This window comes from Mus pahari, chromosome 16 (genome assembly GCF_900095145.1).
Source record: "Mus pahari chromosome 16, PAHARI_EIJ_v1.1, whole genome shotgun sequence".
Taxonomy (NCBI): domain Eukaryota; kingdom Metazoa; phylum Chordata; class Mammalia; order Rodentia; family Muridae; genus Mus; species Mus pahari.
The window spans coordinates 56,956,426-56,973,485 of NC_034605.1; the positions used below are offsets into that span (position 1 = coordinate 56,956,426).

The 17,060-nt window shown below is 48.6% G+C and overlaps 1 protein-coding gene across 3 annotated transcripts in view; it reads left to right on the top strand.

Annotated features, from left to right (window-relative positions):
- Window positions 1-17,060, top strand: part of Hrh2 (histamine receptor H2) — a 42,127-nt gene that overhangs the window by 3,433 nt on the left and 21,634 nt on the right. The window lies entirely within an intron of this gene.

Genomic DNA, 17,060 nt, shown 5'->3' on the forward strand with positions numbered 1-17,060 from the left:
TCTCTCTCTCTCTCATCTATCTATCCTGTGTATCTATCATATCTTATCCTATCTACCTATCATCTATCATATCTATCCATCCATCCATCCATCCATCCATCCATCCATCCATCCATCTATCTATCTATCTATCTATCTATCTATCTATCTATCTATCTATCTATCTATCAATCTATCTATCTATCTACTTACCTATCTGTATTCCTATCTCTCTATCTCTACAAACTTTTCTGTTCTGGACATCTCAGAGAAATGTCTCACAGCACGCAATCTTTCCTGTCATGTTTTCATGCCCCATCCTGCTGGAGCATGTGTCAGTGCTGCCTGTCTTGTTAGTGCTGACTCAGAGTTCATTTTATGGGCTCCATCTTTTATTTATCTGCTAACCAGTTGATGGGCAGCTGGGCTTTAGAGTTGTTATGAAGAGCTGCTGTGAGCACTTGGGTGCGGGCCATTTGGGGAGACATGTACGTTATGGTTGTGTGTGTACTGGGGGGTAGAAGGGTGAGTTGATTTGGGTTCTCCTGGATCCCATTTGTGCCTGCTGTTTGGTATCTTTTAGACATTCAGGTAAACCTTCTGTTGGCACTCTCTTACTTAGACTATACTGCACAGTCCACAGATCTTTCCCATGCAGCCCATGGCATGGCTGTGTTCTCTCTCTGCGGGCCTCAAAGTAGCAAGTTCACTTGCTCTCCAGTCTTTGCATGTTTCCTTTGTCCTTCTTGCCCCTTGCATGGGTAGCATCAGAGGGACCCTCCCTGGCTTCTCAACCTCCAGGCTAGCCCAGACACTTCCTAGACCATATCAAACTTTTCTTTGATCACTCTTTTCTAGGTCACACACACTTGACTTCAGGTGTGAACACCCATTTCCCTCATCTCCGCAATCCTGGGCAAGTAGACATTCCTCTCTGGGCCTTGGTGACTGATCTGAAAATCCACATGGGGCCTATCGTGGACTAACCTCAGAGGGGTTTTCCAAGTCAACCTTTAGTTGACAGTGTAGTGGGAAGGGTGTGGGCCTGGCCAGAGTGAGAGAAGGCTGGCTAGGCCCATGTTGGGCATGAATTGGAGCAGGCAGAGTGGCCGATTGCTACCAGCCTCATGGGAATATTCTCCCGGAGTATATGAGATCTTTGGCCTGGTTTTCAGACTCAAAAATTAGCAGGGGATGATCATTACTACATCTAGATCCAGCAAAAACTGAATGTTGTGGTCACTGTCAACTCTAAAATTGCCTGCTACTCCTGACAGAATAGCCTCCAAACACCCAAATCAGAGCTAGCCACTCATTCACTGAGGTGTTCAGAAAACACGCTTTAAGGCTGTCATGTGCCCAACCTGAGCAGTTCACTGAAGACAGAGATGGGTGAATGTGGCACATGCCCAAGGATGCCTGTTTAGCAGGGAAGATGGCGACGTTGCTGCCAAGGGGAGGGGCAGCCCTTCAGCCATGTGCTGAAGACCCATGATCATGGGAGACCCAAGCACCCCACTGTCCAGAGGAAGTCATCTCCAGAGATTTCAAAACTTGCCTTGGAGGTGAAAGGAGCACAGGGTGGCCCAGGTGGGGACAGAGAAGGTCACAGGGTGGCCGTATAGCCCAGGTGGGGACAGAGAAGGTCACAGGATGGCCATATAGCCCAGGTGGGGACAGAGAAGGTCACAGGATGGCCATATAGCCCAGGTGGGGACAGAGAAGGTCACAGGATGGCCGTATAGCCCAGGTAGGGACAGAGAAGGTCACAGGATGGCCGTATAGCCCAGGTGGGGACAGAGAAGGTCACAGGATGGCCGTATAGCCCAGGTGGGGACAGAGAAGGTCCAGAGGCCCAGCACTGCGGAACTTCCAGGCGTTCTTGGGGCAGTTAGAACAGCTAGGTGTCATTCGATGTCAGTAGGAGAGGGGGTGGGAAGGAGTCACACAGTTTACAGGGCCTAGATCCTTCACTGCCAAGGAGTTGTTGGAGCCACGTGGGAGTCTAGGCTCCCAAAGAAGTAGTCAAGTTTGCATTTTCCAAAATGCCATCACCCAAGACAATGGAGAGGAAGGTGGGCTGGAGGAGGGTGCAGACCTCATGCCCACTGATGCTGCCCCGGCTCTCCACCTCTACCTTGAGCAGAGATGAGGGCCAGGAATTGTAAGTGGAGAGCAATAAGGAACAGTTAATGCCAGGCTCCTGAGGTCTCTGCTACCACAGGAGAGGCACCCAGGCTGGGGCGAGCTGGCATCCAAACACAAAATTCCAGGAGATGGAGGAGAGAGGAAGCAGGAGAGAATGGGCAGACCCAGAGATCTGGATGGCAAAGAAATAAAGGAGACAAAAAGCAGAGAGCCAAGAATGATGAAGCCTTCTGGAGACCCAAGGACAGATGGTGTGGAGGAAAGGGGTGGGGACACTGAGGCCACATTACAGCTGAGAGCAGGATGTCAAGCTACAGGACTACTACGGACTGTTCCCAGAAGCAAAAATACTTGTTACCAGGGAGAACGCCCTTGGGTAGAGTCAGGCACCTCTCCCCACATACATGCCCAGAAAGGAGCACGTGTCATCTTGCTGCTCTGGCAGGGGGTGACATCAGTCTCCCTCAAACTACTGCCAATGGATTGGACACCAATCCAAAAGGGAAACTCTCAAGCAATAATGACCCCTCCGCCCCGCCATCCCCGCAAAGGCGGTTAGAAAAGGATAGTGTCAGCCAGGGAGCCTTCCAGACTCTGCAGGACACAGGAGGACACTTGGAGATCACAGGTCCAGGGGATGGTCACACAGTCCACACAGTGTTTGTTTGTCTGAATGAGCCGATTTTTCCCCCACATTTTACTAGCAGATATTGATTGCGTAACAGTGGGTTTCATTACAAGTTTCCCATGCATGTACATACTGTGTTTCAATTATTTTCAGACACCCATAACAGTCTCTCTTGTCCCTTTCCCATTCTCTCTGATCCCTTTCCTTTCTCTGATTAGACCTTCTGCTTTCACGGTTGTGTGTGTGTGTGTGTGTGTGTGTGTGTGTGTGTGTGTGTGTGTACCAATGAGTTTCATTGTGGTTGTTCATAGGAGGATGGGTAAGGCTTTGCTTATGTGGGAAGTTTACCAGTGCTATACCCCTGAAAAAACTGATCCTCCTAACCAAGTAACACTACCTGTGAAAGGGAGAGGCGGAGCCTTATGAGCCCCTTCCATGACAGAGTGTCGCTGGGTCTTGTACCGTCTTGTATGGCTAAGGACATCAGCTGTGTGTTCAAGAGCCGTGCCATGCCTGGCTCAGTGATCCATGCCTTTCCCACTCTTCCCACCCACTTCCTTGGACTCTGACATTCATTCTGTCCTTTCTTCGGAGGTGTGATCTGAGCCCTGAGGCTGTAGAGATGTCCCCTTTATGGCTGTGCCTTTGTCAGTCATTAATTCTCAGTATTTGGACTTTAGGAGTCTTAGCGGTCACCATCGGCCACGGCAAAAAGAAACATTTCCAACCAAAACTGACAGCCACACAATTCTATGGGCATGAACACGGCAGCTTGGACATGTTCTGATGGGCACATCATGTCCGTTTAGCAAGATAAAGCAATTGCTTCTTCATTAGGGCCCATGCCTTCCTCAGGCACAGGCTGTTGGTGGGTGTGTAGTAATAGAAGTGAATTGCCTCCCGTGGAGTAGACGTCTAATCTAATCAAAAGCCCGTTAGTTACCCTCTTAATGGTCTTGCCTCTGTTGTACCAGTGATCTCATCTTGCCCAACAGGCTAGATTTTTACACTCAGGGTCCACAGACAACAGGATGTTGATGACAGTTCTCCCCCTGTGGCCTGCACAGCGCCGAGGGCTAACACAGTAGGGAAGAAGCGTCCAGCCTTGTGCTAACTTGATTTCGCCATGTCCTGCAATCAAAGCCTGTGGGAGCCAACATTTTAAAAGGAGAATTCACTGGAAATTAAGACATCTTGGTTTAAAGCCAAAAGGTTGGAATCCACATCAGCTTTCTAGCTTCTCTATGGGAAAACGTAATGAGGGGGCCCTGGGCCCAGGGTGACCTTAGCTGTTTACTGGCCAACCCTCTGGACACAGCACTGCCTGTCACCAAACACGCACAGTAGATGTTAAGGGACACAGCCCGTGTGGACAAAGGGATTAGAGCTGCTTCTGGCCAGGACTGATGAGGTTTCAGCATGCACCTCAGAGCAGCAGAGCATTTTCTGTTTGCTATTGGGGCAGGCTCTCTAATCCAGTGTAGCCTCAGCCTTGCAATTCTCCTGATTATACTCAGGAATTGGGCTTATGAGTGGCGCCCACAGGCCATTTGCCTGAGGCCTCCAAATACTGGGGTTATAGGTGCATATCATTGCACCTGAATTGTCAGGCGACTAAAAGCTTAAATTATGTATTACTGGTATTGATTGATGGCCTATTTCTTGAATTTCTCATTAATATTTTCAGGCTGTGGATGATCACAAAAGGAAAAAACACTACAAATAAAAAGATTCACTGCATTTTACTTTATATTTTTATTAGGTTCGTGTTATCTATGTTTTCATATTTTTTTTAACCGAAGGGGAACATGTAAGTGCTATCTTACACTGTAAGAATCGCTCTTAAGTTGCTAGTAGTAATTATCAATGGAGAAAGAATTGTGCAAGCAATGTAAAAATTGGTATTAACAACCCCCTCCCAAGACAATTATTACAATCTAGTCACTCTAGTCATCAGTATTTGGTGGCATCCTCCCCTGCTTAACACTGACAGAATAGAAATTCATTGAAATACATAATTCAAATCTTGATGAGGTCTTTTTAACCTGAGCACAAGCATTTCCACCTTATTATTTATAGTTTCCAATCTGTGACAATAGGAGGCATAACGTTTCTGATGCAGCATAATTGACTCAGCTACTGAGCATCAAAAATCATTTTCAATGTTCAAGCCATTGTTGAGGGCACAAGAATATTTTGGGCTTGTCAAGGAAGACAGGTGTCGAGGCCACAAGCATGACTGCAGGGTGCCGAGGCAGGATCTGGCAGACAAGGTGTGGGAGGCTTAAGAGAGCTGATCAATAAGGGGACAGAATGAGACCCCGGAGGAGAAAGGGCAAATGCTGGTGGGAAGCTGCAGGAAGGCAGTCATCCACATACTGTACTGTACTGATGCACCGTTGTGAGCTCAGAGATGTTGCGACTTGAGATGCAGTTGCCCCCTGATCCCTTACAGGTCAGATGATATGGTGATTTGAATAAGAATGCACCTCCCACCACCACCGGGCTCATATATTTGAAGTTATCAGGGAGTGACACTACTTGAGAAGGATTAGGAGGCGTGGCCTCACTAAAGTAGGTGTGGCCTTCTTGAAGGAGATGTGTCACTGGAGGTGGGTTTTGAGGTTTCAAAAGCCCAAGCCAGACCCAGTGACTCTCTTCCGGCTGCCTGCAGATCCAGATGTAGACTTCTTGGGTACTTTCCCAGCATCGTGCCTTGGTCATGGTGTCTCTTCACAGCTAGAACACTGACTAGGATAGATGATGTTGCACAGGGACAACTTCTCTCCTTCTAGGTGACAGATCTAAGGGAGACCTGAGCTACAGAACCTTGAAGACTTCATGATTATCTAACTGGGTAGAAACTGTCTACACAGCCTCATTTGAACAAGCTACATGAACCTCTGCCTCAAAATGGCAAACCCCAGCCTCTAGAGACCAGACATCTGATACCCCTGCCTGGTAGATCTGCTCCAAGTGACCCTTAGCATGAGGAAAGACCAAAACTGGCCATTGGTGGAGTGGCCTGGAACTGATTTCCTTAGACACCAGCTCTTCTTCATCTCTGATGGAAGTGAGTGTGTCCGCACAGTCAGCCTGTAGCACAAAGAAGATACTGAAAATACTTCCAGCCTAAAGGCCACAGGGGAACCCAGCCTCCCAAGGACATGGTCAAGACACTTACCTCATCCTCCAGCTGGGCAGATGTCATCCAACACAAAGCCTGCCTTATCAAGTGTGCCCCCACCTCGTGGGATCTCTTGAGTTCTGTTCTAGAAGTATGTGTTTTGCTCCTCAGAAAGTAATAACATTACTAAGTCAATCCATAGCAAGCCAGAAACTAACTCTAACTACATCCCCAGAATTTCCATTATACTTCCTGATGATAAAAGTGTGCATTTAAAAAAATTATAAAGATCGTTTAAGCCCAATAACACTCTTCAGTAGACTAAAATATATGTAGTCACTGGCTTACTTTTTGCGCACACAAACTAGTAAACTAAGGAAAATACATGTTGCTAAAGGGAGGGGTCAATAAATAGCTCTGTGTTTGGAGATAATCAAAGGGAGATAGTCTGGCTACCATGTGGAATTCCTGCTCCTCAGAGATCACTGAGTTATCGCCTCAGTTCAGCATCACATGATGCACAGATCCCATAAGCCTCTGCCATCCCTTCTACTCTCACCCCATGACATCCCTGAGCCCACAGGGACCCATCCAGAGCCTACACTGTTCACAATGGAAGTCCGTCCCCAGTGTGCCATTGGCCAAAGCCCTGACACGTTAGGACTACAAAAATCCCATCCAGGCTTGTCTTGCCAAACCCTCTCTGGTCACAGGCCTACCATAGTGCTTCTGGTCCCAACTGACCAAAAGCAGATGCAGCCAGAAGCCTCTGAGAACGTGGATCAGAAGAACCTCCAAGGACTGGTAGGCTCAGAAGCACTCTGTGGGTTTGATCTCCTCAGCAGAGTGGAATGTAATGACTCTCCCCGGCCTGATATCTCTTTTCCCTGTGTAGAATATATCAGAGTCTGACCATACCTTGGCCCAGGAGAGGGTTCTAGCTCTGTGATGATCTGCCCCCCTCCCACTTGGCCTCACTCCTCCCTCTTACTACTATTGCCACCATCAGGAGCTGTTACCAAAGCGACCCTTTCCAGCAAGGCTCCTCTCTCCCTTCAGAGCCATATCCCACTTTCCGATCCTGCCTGCCCTGGCCCCGTTCCCAGCCCACAGCCTGTTTTAGATGGATTTGTTTTAGACTCGCTCTGCCTCTCTCCATCTGGTGACCTTGGCCGTCTTCACTCTCAGACAAGGTGGGACTTCAAATAAGCGTCTGTGAGAGAGAAGCAGACGGTGAGCATGAGGCACGCCATCTGTGGAGGAGCCTCGGCGTTCCTCACACGGTCATGGCCCTGACTCCCACTTTTCTCCTCTCAGCAGTGGGTTGTGATGAACCACTTATGGATAGAAACACAGCCTCAGACAGGTCAAGAGCTTTCCCAGCAGCACAGCAGAGACATGGCTAAGCCAGTATCTGACTCGGACCAGGCTTTCGCCTTCCTACTACATATTGTTGGCTCCCCAGGAAGGCTGCAATGACTCCTCGGGTACAGAGCAGGCAGCCCCAGGGGGTTCACCTAAGAGATGTGGGTTATATGTGATACACACACAGATGCCGGGGTGTCTTGTAACCCTTCCTCTGAACACGGAGAAAATACCTGCCAATGCTACCATCTCACGAGTCACTGCCTTTCAAAGGTAGACCAGTAACCCTTTGGACTGGCCTCAGAGGCATCAATAGCATTGGCTGTTCTTTGCATTTATTGTCAGGGTGGCCTATCTGTGGGATCTGAGGGATCCTATCCACGTATAGAGTGATCAGACAATTCCTTTCAGAAAAAAAAAAATCAGCGCATGCAAGAGGGAAAATGTTGCATAAAAACTATAGCCGTAATAATCTGTAAATTTGGTAATGATCATGAGGGGGTGGAGGAGTGACTGACACTTGGGAGAGAGAGGAAGGGAGATGGGATGAACAACAAGGAATTGAATTCCAAGAGGACTGGCTCTTGACAGCCTATAATCAGCTACGTGGCCTCCACCAAGGTACCTGGTTTCTCTGCTTCATGTTGCAAAATAGGGTGACACTGGTGTCCCTGTCCACAGCACACAGCTCTCCTCCAGGCCTCCAGTTAAGGTGATGGGTGTGGAGAGGCTAGGGGAAGGGATGGCAAAGGCACAGAGGATTGCCTAACATAACCAGCAGTGTGACTGTTCCTGGCAAGGGTTAGCTGTTTGCTTCTGATACCTATAGGGTGGCCCAGCCAACCACAGGGCTTTGTCCTGTACAACTAATCTGTATCGTGCTGGAAAGGGCAAAACCTTCAAGGAATGAGCTTGGGGCAGAGAGGAGAGCAGGAGAGAGCTGGTCCCTGGGCGTAGGGTGGCTGTGACGGTGATAACGATTAGGGTGGCCGATGAGATGGTGAAGGGGTTGGGGGTGGGGTGAGAGGGATGTATCCATCTGGCAGACCTGACACTGTTTGGCACAGAGATGTGTAGGCCTGAAAGGCACCAGAGCTCTGTAGAGCTGCCTGTAAAGGAGGACTTGGAGCCTTTCGAGGACCTCAAAAAAAAAAAAAAAAAAGTTTGAGTTCCTGATCAAAACTACGAGAGAGAAAAACACACACTGCAAATGGCAGCTTGTAGTCAGACAACCGCAAACATAGTGTTAGCCACCTAGCGACATCTGTGATGAGCATAAATTGCAACGCTCCTCCGTTCCCAGGGAACATGGTTTCCGACAGAAAGTGGACAGGGCCCTGGACAAGGCTCTAAACGACTGACTGGGAGATGTTTGGTAGAGGCTCTCCATCGGTGGAATTATGTAAGGAGACCCAAGATGGCTGCCTCTTGAGCATGTTGTAAAGGGGCCTCAGGAATGCCAGGGAACATCTATGTTCGGATGCACACTCAGATCTCTCACATTTTGTCATTTGGAAGACACATAACTGGTTTCTTCCTTCCTTCCTCCCTTCCTTTCTCCCTTCCTTCCTTCCTTCTCTTCATGTATATAGAATTGGAAGAAACTCAAGATGTTCTAAGCCTGTCTCCTCATTTTTCTGCCAAGGAAACTGAGAGTATAAAGTCAGAGTCACACCAGGACTTAAACTGGGGATCCAAATTTGCAATAGGTTGCCCTTCTCACCCCAGCTCCTGCCCTAAGGCTTTTATCTGCAAGGTGGCATGGAGCTAGGCTTCTCTGCCAAAGCAGGGAGTCCTCAGCTTTCTCTCCTTGAGAACTAAGGCAGAAGTTTGCCTTGGCTCCTTCTTTCTAGCTCCTGTCCATATGGTCCTTCACCAGGCCTTCCTCACCCCTGCTTGCCAATCCATGCTTGTGGTCTGCTTTGACCGGAACACCTCAGTTCTGAATCTATTCGACATGAGCAGTAGCTACAGAGCTGTGTAAAAGGTACAACAATGTAGCCTGACAGTTCCTAGTGCCTTATAAACAGGGCGTTACTATGTGACAATGGTGTATTTGGCTACTCCAGCTAATAGTCAGTGATTTCCCATTGCCTGTCCAGGAGCAAGATAAAGGAGCTCTTAGTCGTAACACTTGACAGAGCTTACACTCCAATGGGGAATGGCAACAAATAGGAAAACAAGCCAGGCAGGTGTAGGCAGGAGGCTGAGGCAGGAGAACCAAGAATTCAAGATCATTCTCCCCTACACAGTAAGTTCAAAGTCAACCTGGTCGTGAGATTCTGTCACAAAAAAAAAAATTTAGTAGTTAAAAAATATGGGGTGGTTGTACAGTGGAGAGGAGCCAGGTGGGCCCCTCCTCAGACCGGACACCTATGCTAAGGTAATGAACTTGTACCAGTGATCACAGAGTTGGTGGCAGAAGCAAGGGAAGGTGACAGAGAAGAGAGAGGCTAGATATAGAGGCGGGACACACGGGGCTAGCCTGTAGTTGAGCGCTGGTGTGAAGGAGGGAGGGTCAGGGAATTCAGGGTAACAACGATGTGTTTCACAGAGCAGTTCTCTGAACAATGCATTTGAAGGCTGGGGAAAAAAAAGCAGAATAGAAAAAAAGACTCAGGGACCCACTTCCTAGTGCCAGACAGACAGACAAGTGTATAGATAGCCAAGTCTATAGACAGAAAGTAGTCCAGTGGTCACCAAGGCCGCAGGAGGGGGCCAACAAGGAAAGGATCTCCTTCCTGATGTTTTGGATATGTGTACAGTGTGATAAAGCTGCCTAAAGCTGCTGGATTGTGCCCCAAAACCATGGCTTATAAGAATTTCAGCCCAAGTGGGAAAAGGGGTGAAGCAGAAATAACAGCTTTCTCAGACAAACAAAAAGCTAAGGGACCTTGTCCCCAGGTGTAGCTTGCCCAACTGCGTGCCCAGCTGTCAGATGCCTAGCAGATGTTACCGCAAAGGAGACATGACAGCTGAGCTGCCCAAATCTGGATGAGGTGGGGAGTGTGTGGATGCTCGCACTCTGACTTAGACCTTGTACAACGCCCTGCCGGTCTCACCACTGGTTGTGTGGCTTTAGGTAAGTGTCATGCACTCTCTGAGCCTCAGTTTCTCTACCTGTCATGTGGCAATAATGTTGGTCCCTGCTGCAGATGTGCAAGTGCCTAGCCTGTGGTAGGTGACTGGCACGTGGGAATGGTCACTGTCTTGGCTTTGAGTCACAGTTACCTTCTCCCTCTTGGGTCCATCCATCAACCTAAAGAGACCACTTTGAACCCATTACCCTGCTCTGTGTGAACAAGAGCCTGGCTAAGAGGCAGCAAGGCTCTTCTCTGCCTGGGCCAAGAGCAGCAGCTGCAGACCTTTGCCCCAGATTCCCAGATGACATTCAGATCTGCTCACCTTTCGTTCTGCCTGGTGTGTGTGTGTGTGTGTGTGTGTGTGTGTGTGTGTGTGTGTGTGTGTGTGTATGTGTATGTGACATGAGGACAAGCAAAAGCTCGCTCTGGTTTTAGTCACCCATGTCCAGAAGCAGAAGAGCAGAAGAGTGCCATGAAAGGTCCTGCGAGGCTGGGCCTCCCCTCCAAGCAACAGCTTCCACCAGATGCCTTCCTGCAGTGAAGGCCATGACCAAATGTCCCATGTCCCGCCCACTATGTATGAGGAAGCAGCTGCCGGTTTCACCACTAAAAAGAAAAAAGAAAAAAAGAAAAAAGAAAAAAGAAAAGAAAGAAAGAAAGAAAGAAAGACTCCTGTGGCCGTGATTTTCAGGAGGAAGACGCCTGAGCAGCAAACACAGGCATTCAGGCCGATCGGCCTTTGTCTGCTAAAAAGCTAAATACAGAGGAGCTAAGAATAGGGACTGTGGAGGCAGACAGAGCTGGGCTTAAATCCTGAGTTTCTTTCTTACTGAGTTTTGAGACTGGGCAAGCATCACAACTTCTCAGCTTTGATTTCTGCCTTTGTAAGGTGAGGAAAATAAAAGCCCTCACCTGACAGAATCGTGCAAAGATGAAATAAAGCAGTGTATCGCCCCGGGCCATGAGGTAGACTCTCAGCCAATCCCCAGGAAGCTAAGCCCCACTGACTGACTAGGGAGATCTGGTGGTTTCTGCCTGTTCTCTGCTCCCTGGATGATCCTGAACTTGCTCATTGAACAGTCAATGTCACCCTGCCTCCTTCAGAACTAAGTCTAAACGTCTGGGCACCTATCCTCAGTTGCATTTTCTTCCTGAAAGTCAGCTGGGAAGGTTGGCAGGCGCTGGATCTTGCAAGCAAGGCATGCAGTGTCATTTCTACGCTGACGAAAGAGGAGCCTTTGGGAGCACGGTGTAGTCACAGACATGCTCATCTGGCTGTGAAGTCCGTGGAGGGGAGGAGGGGGAGCTTGGAAGTGGTGGCCTTCTTACAAAGCATCCTCTCCCTAACCTTAAAACCCATTGCAACTCTGCCTCTATCCCCTCTTGATGTGACCTGGTCATCTACTTCCTTTCTGGCATGTCCCTTTCCAGCATGCACCACCCCTTCCCTTTTCAACATGACAAGTCATGGGGCTATTGGGTTTTGAGTAAACGAGATGTCTGGAAATGCCCTCAAATGGGGGTAGTGAGAAGGGAACCCATTCCCTCCCTGGAGGCATGGGTACCCTTTTCTGTGACCTGGAGGTGCTCCCACACTGGCCCAGGTGCTCTAAGCTAGTCTTGGTGGCTCCCTCACAGTCTCTCGGGTGTACTTTTATGTTCTTTCTAAACTCTGCTACCACATGCAGTGTCAGGGAGACCCCAACACAAACTTCCAGAAGCACAGCTGCTGGGTCAATTAGTCTATAGGCTTTGAATGTGGCTCTCACTAGTGACCCCAGCCACTAAGCTTTTGGAGCTGGAGAGAGCTTGGGCCATCGATTTAGAGACATCCAGGACAATGGAGGGAGAGTCTCATCTCAAAATAAACAAGTAGATAATTAATAATTATTATGATGAGAGCGGGTGTTTCTAGACCCAAGAAAATGCTGCCTTTCTCAAAGCGTGTGTTCTATGTGCATACGTGAGAACATAAACACACATCCATACTTATAAATATACACATACATATGTGTACATAGTTACTCATACCCTCAGACACACAGACTCACACACTAATTCAATACACACACAACATACGCATGCACACTCACACTCTCACACGCATACTCATACTCTCTCACACATACATACTCCCATATACACTCTGATACACACACTCACATACACACACACTCACTCACACACACATACTTGATACACACTCACATTCACACTTTTACACATACACACTCATACTCAATACATATGCTCACGTGCACACACACACTCGATATACACTCTCACACATATACTCAATACACACACATACACATTCTCTCACACATACACTCGATATATGCTCTCCCATGTACACTCATACACACTCACTTGATATACACTCTCACATATACACTCAATACACACACTCACATACACACACACTTGCTATACACTCTCCCATGTATGCTCCACTCACACACACTCACACTCAATACTCACATTCACACTCACTCATACTTGATATACACTCTCACTGCTACACAGTCACGTACACACTCATACACTCTCACATACACACTCACACTCAGTACACACACATGCACACTCACACTCTCACACGTACACTCAATACACACACTCTTTCTCACACACACAAACACACATGCGCGCGCGCACACACTCGGGGCTGGTTCCTCTGAGTCTCCTTGCATCTCTCAGCCCTTGCTGCCCCTCCCTGGCCTGCGCTGAGGCTCAGGAGAACTGAGACCTGTTGTAGCATTTTCATTTCCCTGGCCTTCACCTCAGGCTTTCACAGGAAGCTAAGTCCAAGTACCAGCTCAAGCGCCTCCATATCCTCATCCCTGACGGCCCTAAGGGGGCAGAGAGCACTCCTGGGAAGGCCCAGCATCATTTCAGCCACAGTCCTCTAAGTACGAGGTCTCCTTGTCAGTCACCATGTACGGTGGCTGCTCTGAAGCCTGGGGAGCTCTGTCCTTCTGTAAAGCACGAAAGCCACGGTGCTTCAGTTGCTGCCTGCTTCCTGGGGCCACTTTGGACTGCTTCTTGGGAGTTGGTTCTGAGGTGTTTCTTCCTTCTCCACCTCAGGTACGTGAACACTGATGGAAATGGGCTGCCCCCTGGAGACCCAGTGGTGTGGGTATCCAGTCATCTATGGTGATGGGCAGGGCCCTCTGTCCGTGCCTGCACACGTAGACCCATAGGGATGCTTGGTGGGTGGCAGGAGTCCTGTTTCTTCCTAACTGTAGCATCCTCTGTGCACTCTCCCTGTCCCCTGCCAGAAAGGACACGCACCTTTGCTTACAGAACACCATCTCCCACCTCAAGCTCCTCGGGGGTGTCTCCTCTCTATGTGGGCCCTGCTTTCGCTGTTAGCTCATTTCTGTCTTCCATGGCTCTCTCACTTCCCCTGAAGAGAACCTGGCTCAACTGCAATTAAATTAAGTAAAAACTACCCCCCAAGGACCAGGAGGTGACAGGAGACGAGGACTTGGGAGAAGAGTAAGAGCATACAGGACATGGAAGGGATGGAGAGCCAGCTTGCCAGGCAGTATGAATAGCACATACAGAGGCACACAGTCAGAATGACACTCTTCAGAACCAAGAGAAAGTGAAGCTGCCAGAACTGTGTTCCTCAGAATGCTGTGAGGCACCGTGGGCATTCAGGAGGCAGGAGCTGACATAGAAGGTGGAAGATAGGACCATTCGCCGTGAATGCCCAGCCGAGAGTCAGTAAGAGACAACAAAGACAGGTCATGGTAACTGACCAGAGCCGGCTCAGGTCCCCCCACAGAGAGCCCAGTATGGCTGGGTGGGTGTAACAGGTACCTAAGAGATACGCTGAGTCCCCTGCCTATGATTGCTTCTGAGTGTTGCCAATGGAGGCCACCCAGGATGAGGGGCACACAATGGCCTTGTTAACAAGGTGGCAGTGGCTAGGGACACCTGTAGTCAAAATCAAAATCTTCCCTCTATCTGTGTGCTGGGAGCTAGCTCTGCATGGGTAGATTTAGGAAGCACCTCTTTCAAATGCATTAAGGCAAACATGAGGAGCTGTTGACAGGAAATGCATAATGTACAACTGAAATATTTGTGGTCAACTTGTGAGATAGGAAAGGAAGTGGCTGAACGAACATTATAAATTTGTCACATGTACAGAGAGGTAGAGTCAAACTGCTTGAAACTGTATCAAAGATAAACAAGATGTGCATATTACTTTTTCAGCTTTACATAACTGCTCAGGAGTATTCAATATAAAATAAACACATTCCCACCTTCAGATAGTCACCAGGGCCAGAGCTCCAAGATGAGCATTAAGGTGGGGAAACCACACAAGAACACACACATGCACACACTCCACACTGTACACACTTTTCCCTTTATATGGGCAATGGAAAAGGATGGATGGGTGGGTGGGTAGGTGGATAAAGGTGTGGGTGAATGATGATGGATGATGGATGGATAGATGGGTAGGTTGGTGGGATGAGTGGATGAATGGGTTGGTGGGATGGATGGATGGGTGGATGGTGGATGGATGGATGGGTGGGGTGGGTGGATGAATAGATGGATGGGTGGGTTGGTGGGTGAGTTGATGAGTGGATGGATGGATGGGTGGGTGAATGGACGGACAGGTGGATGGGTAGATGACAGATGATGAATGATGAGTTCCAATTGATTAGAAAAACTGAAGTCTAATCAAAGAATGAGCATTAAGGACAAGCCACCAGAACTTGAACTGTGTATACTAGTCAGCTTTCCACACAGCAGCAAAAGGCCCACGGTAAACAGGGAAAGAAGGATTACTTGGGCTCGCAGCTCCAGAGGTGCCAGTCTATGGTCTCTTGGCCCTGTGGCTTTGGGCTTACGGTGGCATAACGTGTCATGGCAGAAGTGTGTGGCAGAGAGGTCTGTTCCCCTCATGGCAGCCAGGAAGCAAAAGCAGAGACCTGAGGGGATCAGAGCCCCAGAACCTCCTTCAATCGGCTAATCCTAATGGCCTCATTTCCTCTCCAGAGGCCCTATTTACTAAAACTTCCACCACCTCTCGTGAAACCTCAGACTGGTGGCCAGACCTTTGACATATGGGCCTCTGGAGGCCACGTCTCCAACTGTAGGACCGAGTCTGAGTTTGGGTTCTGCCAGGTATCAGAAGAGTGGCACCAATCACTTGGGTCTTTGTCCACACCACTGCTAGAAGTGAAGCGGAGGCAATTTCATCCCTAGGGCTGTTCTTAGGATCTCATGATATTTTCCTGCTGTACGCAACATCACCCAGGTCGGGCCTATTACCCAGTATAGATTCGCTGTAGTTTGCTGATCTATCTATCACCCTCTTTATGGTGGAAACTTGTGTTGTCTCCATTTTTTTTTTTTTGCCATATCCAAGCCTGTCGATAAAGATATTATTATTGTCCATGCATCTATGGTTATATCCCTCAGGCTTGGTAACAGGAAAAAATAATTGGTTAAATCTTAAGTCCTTTAAAGAGACGTCCATTATACATGTAAGAGAAATTCAGAAAAGGGGGTTATAGAGCGATGTGTAGATGGTATGGTCCCTTAGTGTGAGCATTCGACTCACAGACCATGGGGTGGGATGGAATTAGCACGACACAAATGCCCCCTGCCTTCAGAATGCTTATGGGAGGAACTCTGGAAGCTTCATGCTCAACAGAAAGACTGAGAAATGGATCCTGGAAGACTCACAAATCATAACAGTCACCTGTGAATCCCTGGCACACACAGCTCTGCAGCACGTCCAGAAAAACGATTGTAGAAGAAAACAGGAGGGAGGGAGGGTCGGAGGGAGGGAAGGACGGAGGGAGGGAGGGAGGGAGGGAGGGGATTTCCAATCATATTGAGAGCTGTTTCACTCTGATGTGAAGACTCTCCCAGACATTAACTTGAATACCAGCCTGATGCTAAAATGCCTACAGCCAACTGTCAAGGAAATGCAGAGGAAATTATTATCAGAAATACGGAGTCTCAAAAATGTCTGCCCTTATTGCTCCCCCTCCAAAGTTAATTAAGTGTGGTGGTAAGACCTGTGCTGTTCGGGCTCTCCCTGTAATGAAAAACTCCTCCAGAAATAATACCCAGAGGCTCAGCTCACAGGGCTAAGAGGCTGAGGCAGCCGGAGCAGCAGAGGGTGCTGGGGAACCCTGGTCCCTGCTCCAGCACAGGCATTGTAATCAGAGGCTGCATCTGTATTCAGATCGCAGAGCAACTCCAGGCCAAAGCTCTAAGAGGCAGAATTTATGTCCCGCGGAGATCCGCTCACTTCTGAGAGGGTTCAGCTGTCATTTAGATTTCCACAGTCTCGGTCCTCAGGAGAGCCTGCCTGCAGCTCTCAGAAAAACCAGGGGGGACTTGTGTAAAAGGGGCTAGCTATGAAACACAGAATGACCTTGTTTCTCATCCACTGGAAACATAGGCTGTCCCCACTGGAGGGGACTTGTGGAGGTGATCTGGTGACAGGGGTTGTATGTACAGGAGGGAAGAAGAGAGAGAAAGGGGGAGGAAAGGAAGGGAATTGGAGGGAGGGAAGGAGAGAAGGAGAGAGGGAGGGAAGGAAAATCACTGAAATGCCTGAGAAGGTGATACAATGGTAGAGGAACCACTTCCAGCCACATGATGGGCTGCTGTACAGCCATTAGAACTGAGTGAGCTGTGTACCAGCTGATTTGAAAGTGGTAATGTTCACACTGCTAAATACAAACCAATAACGCTT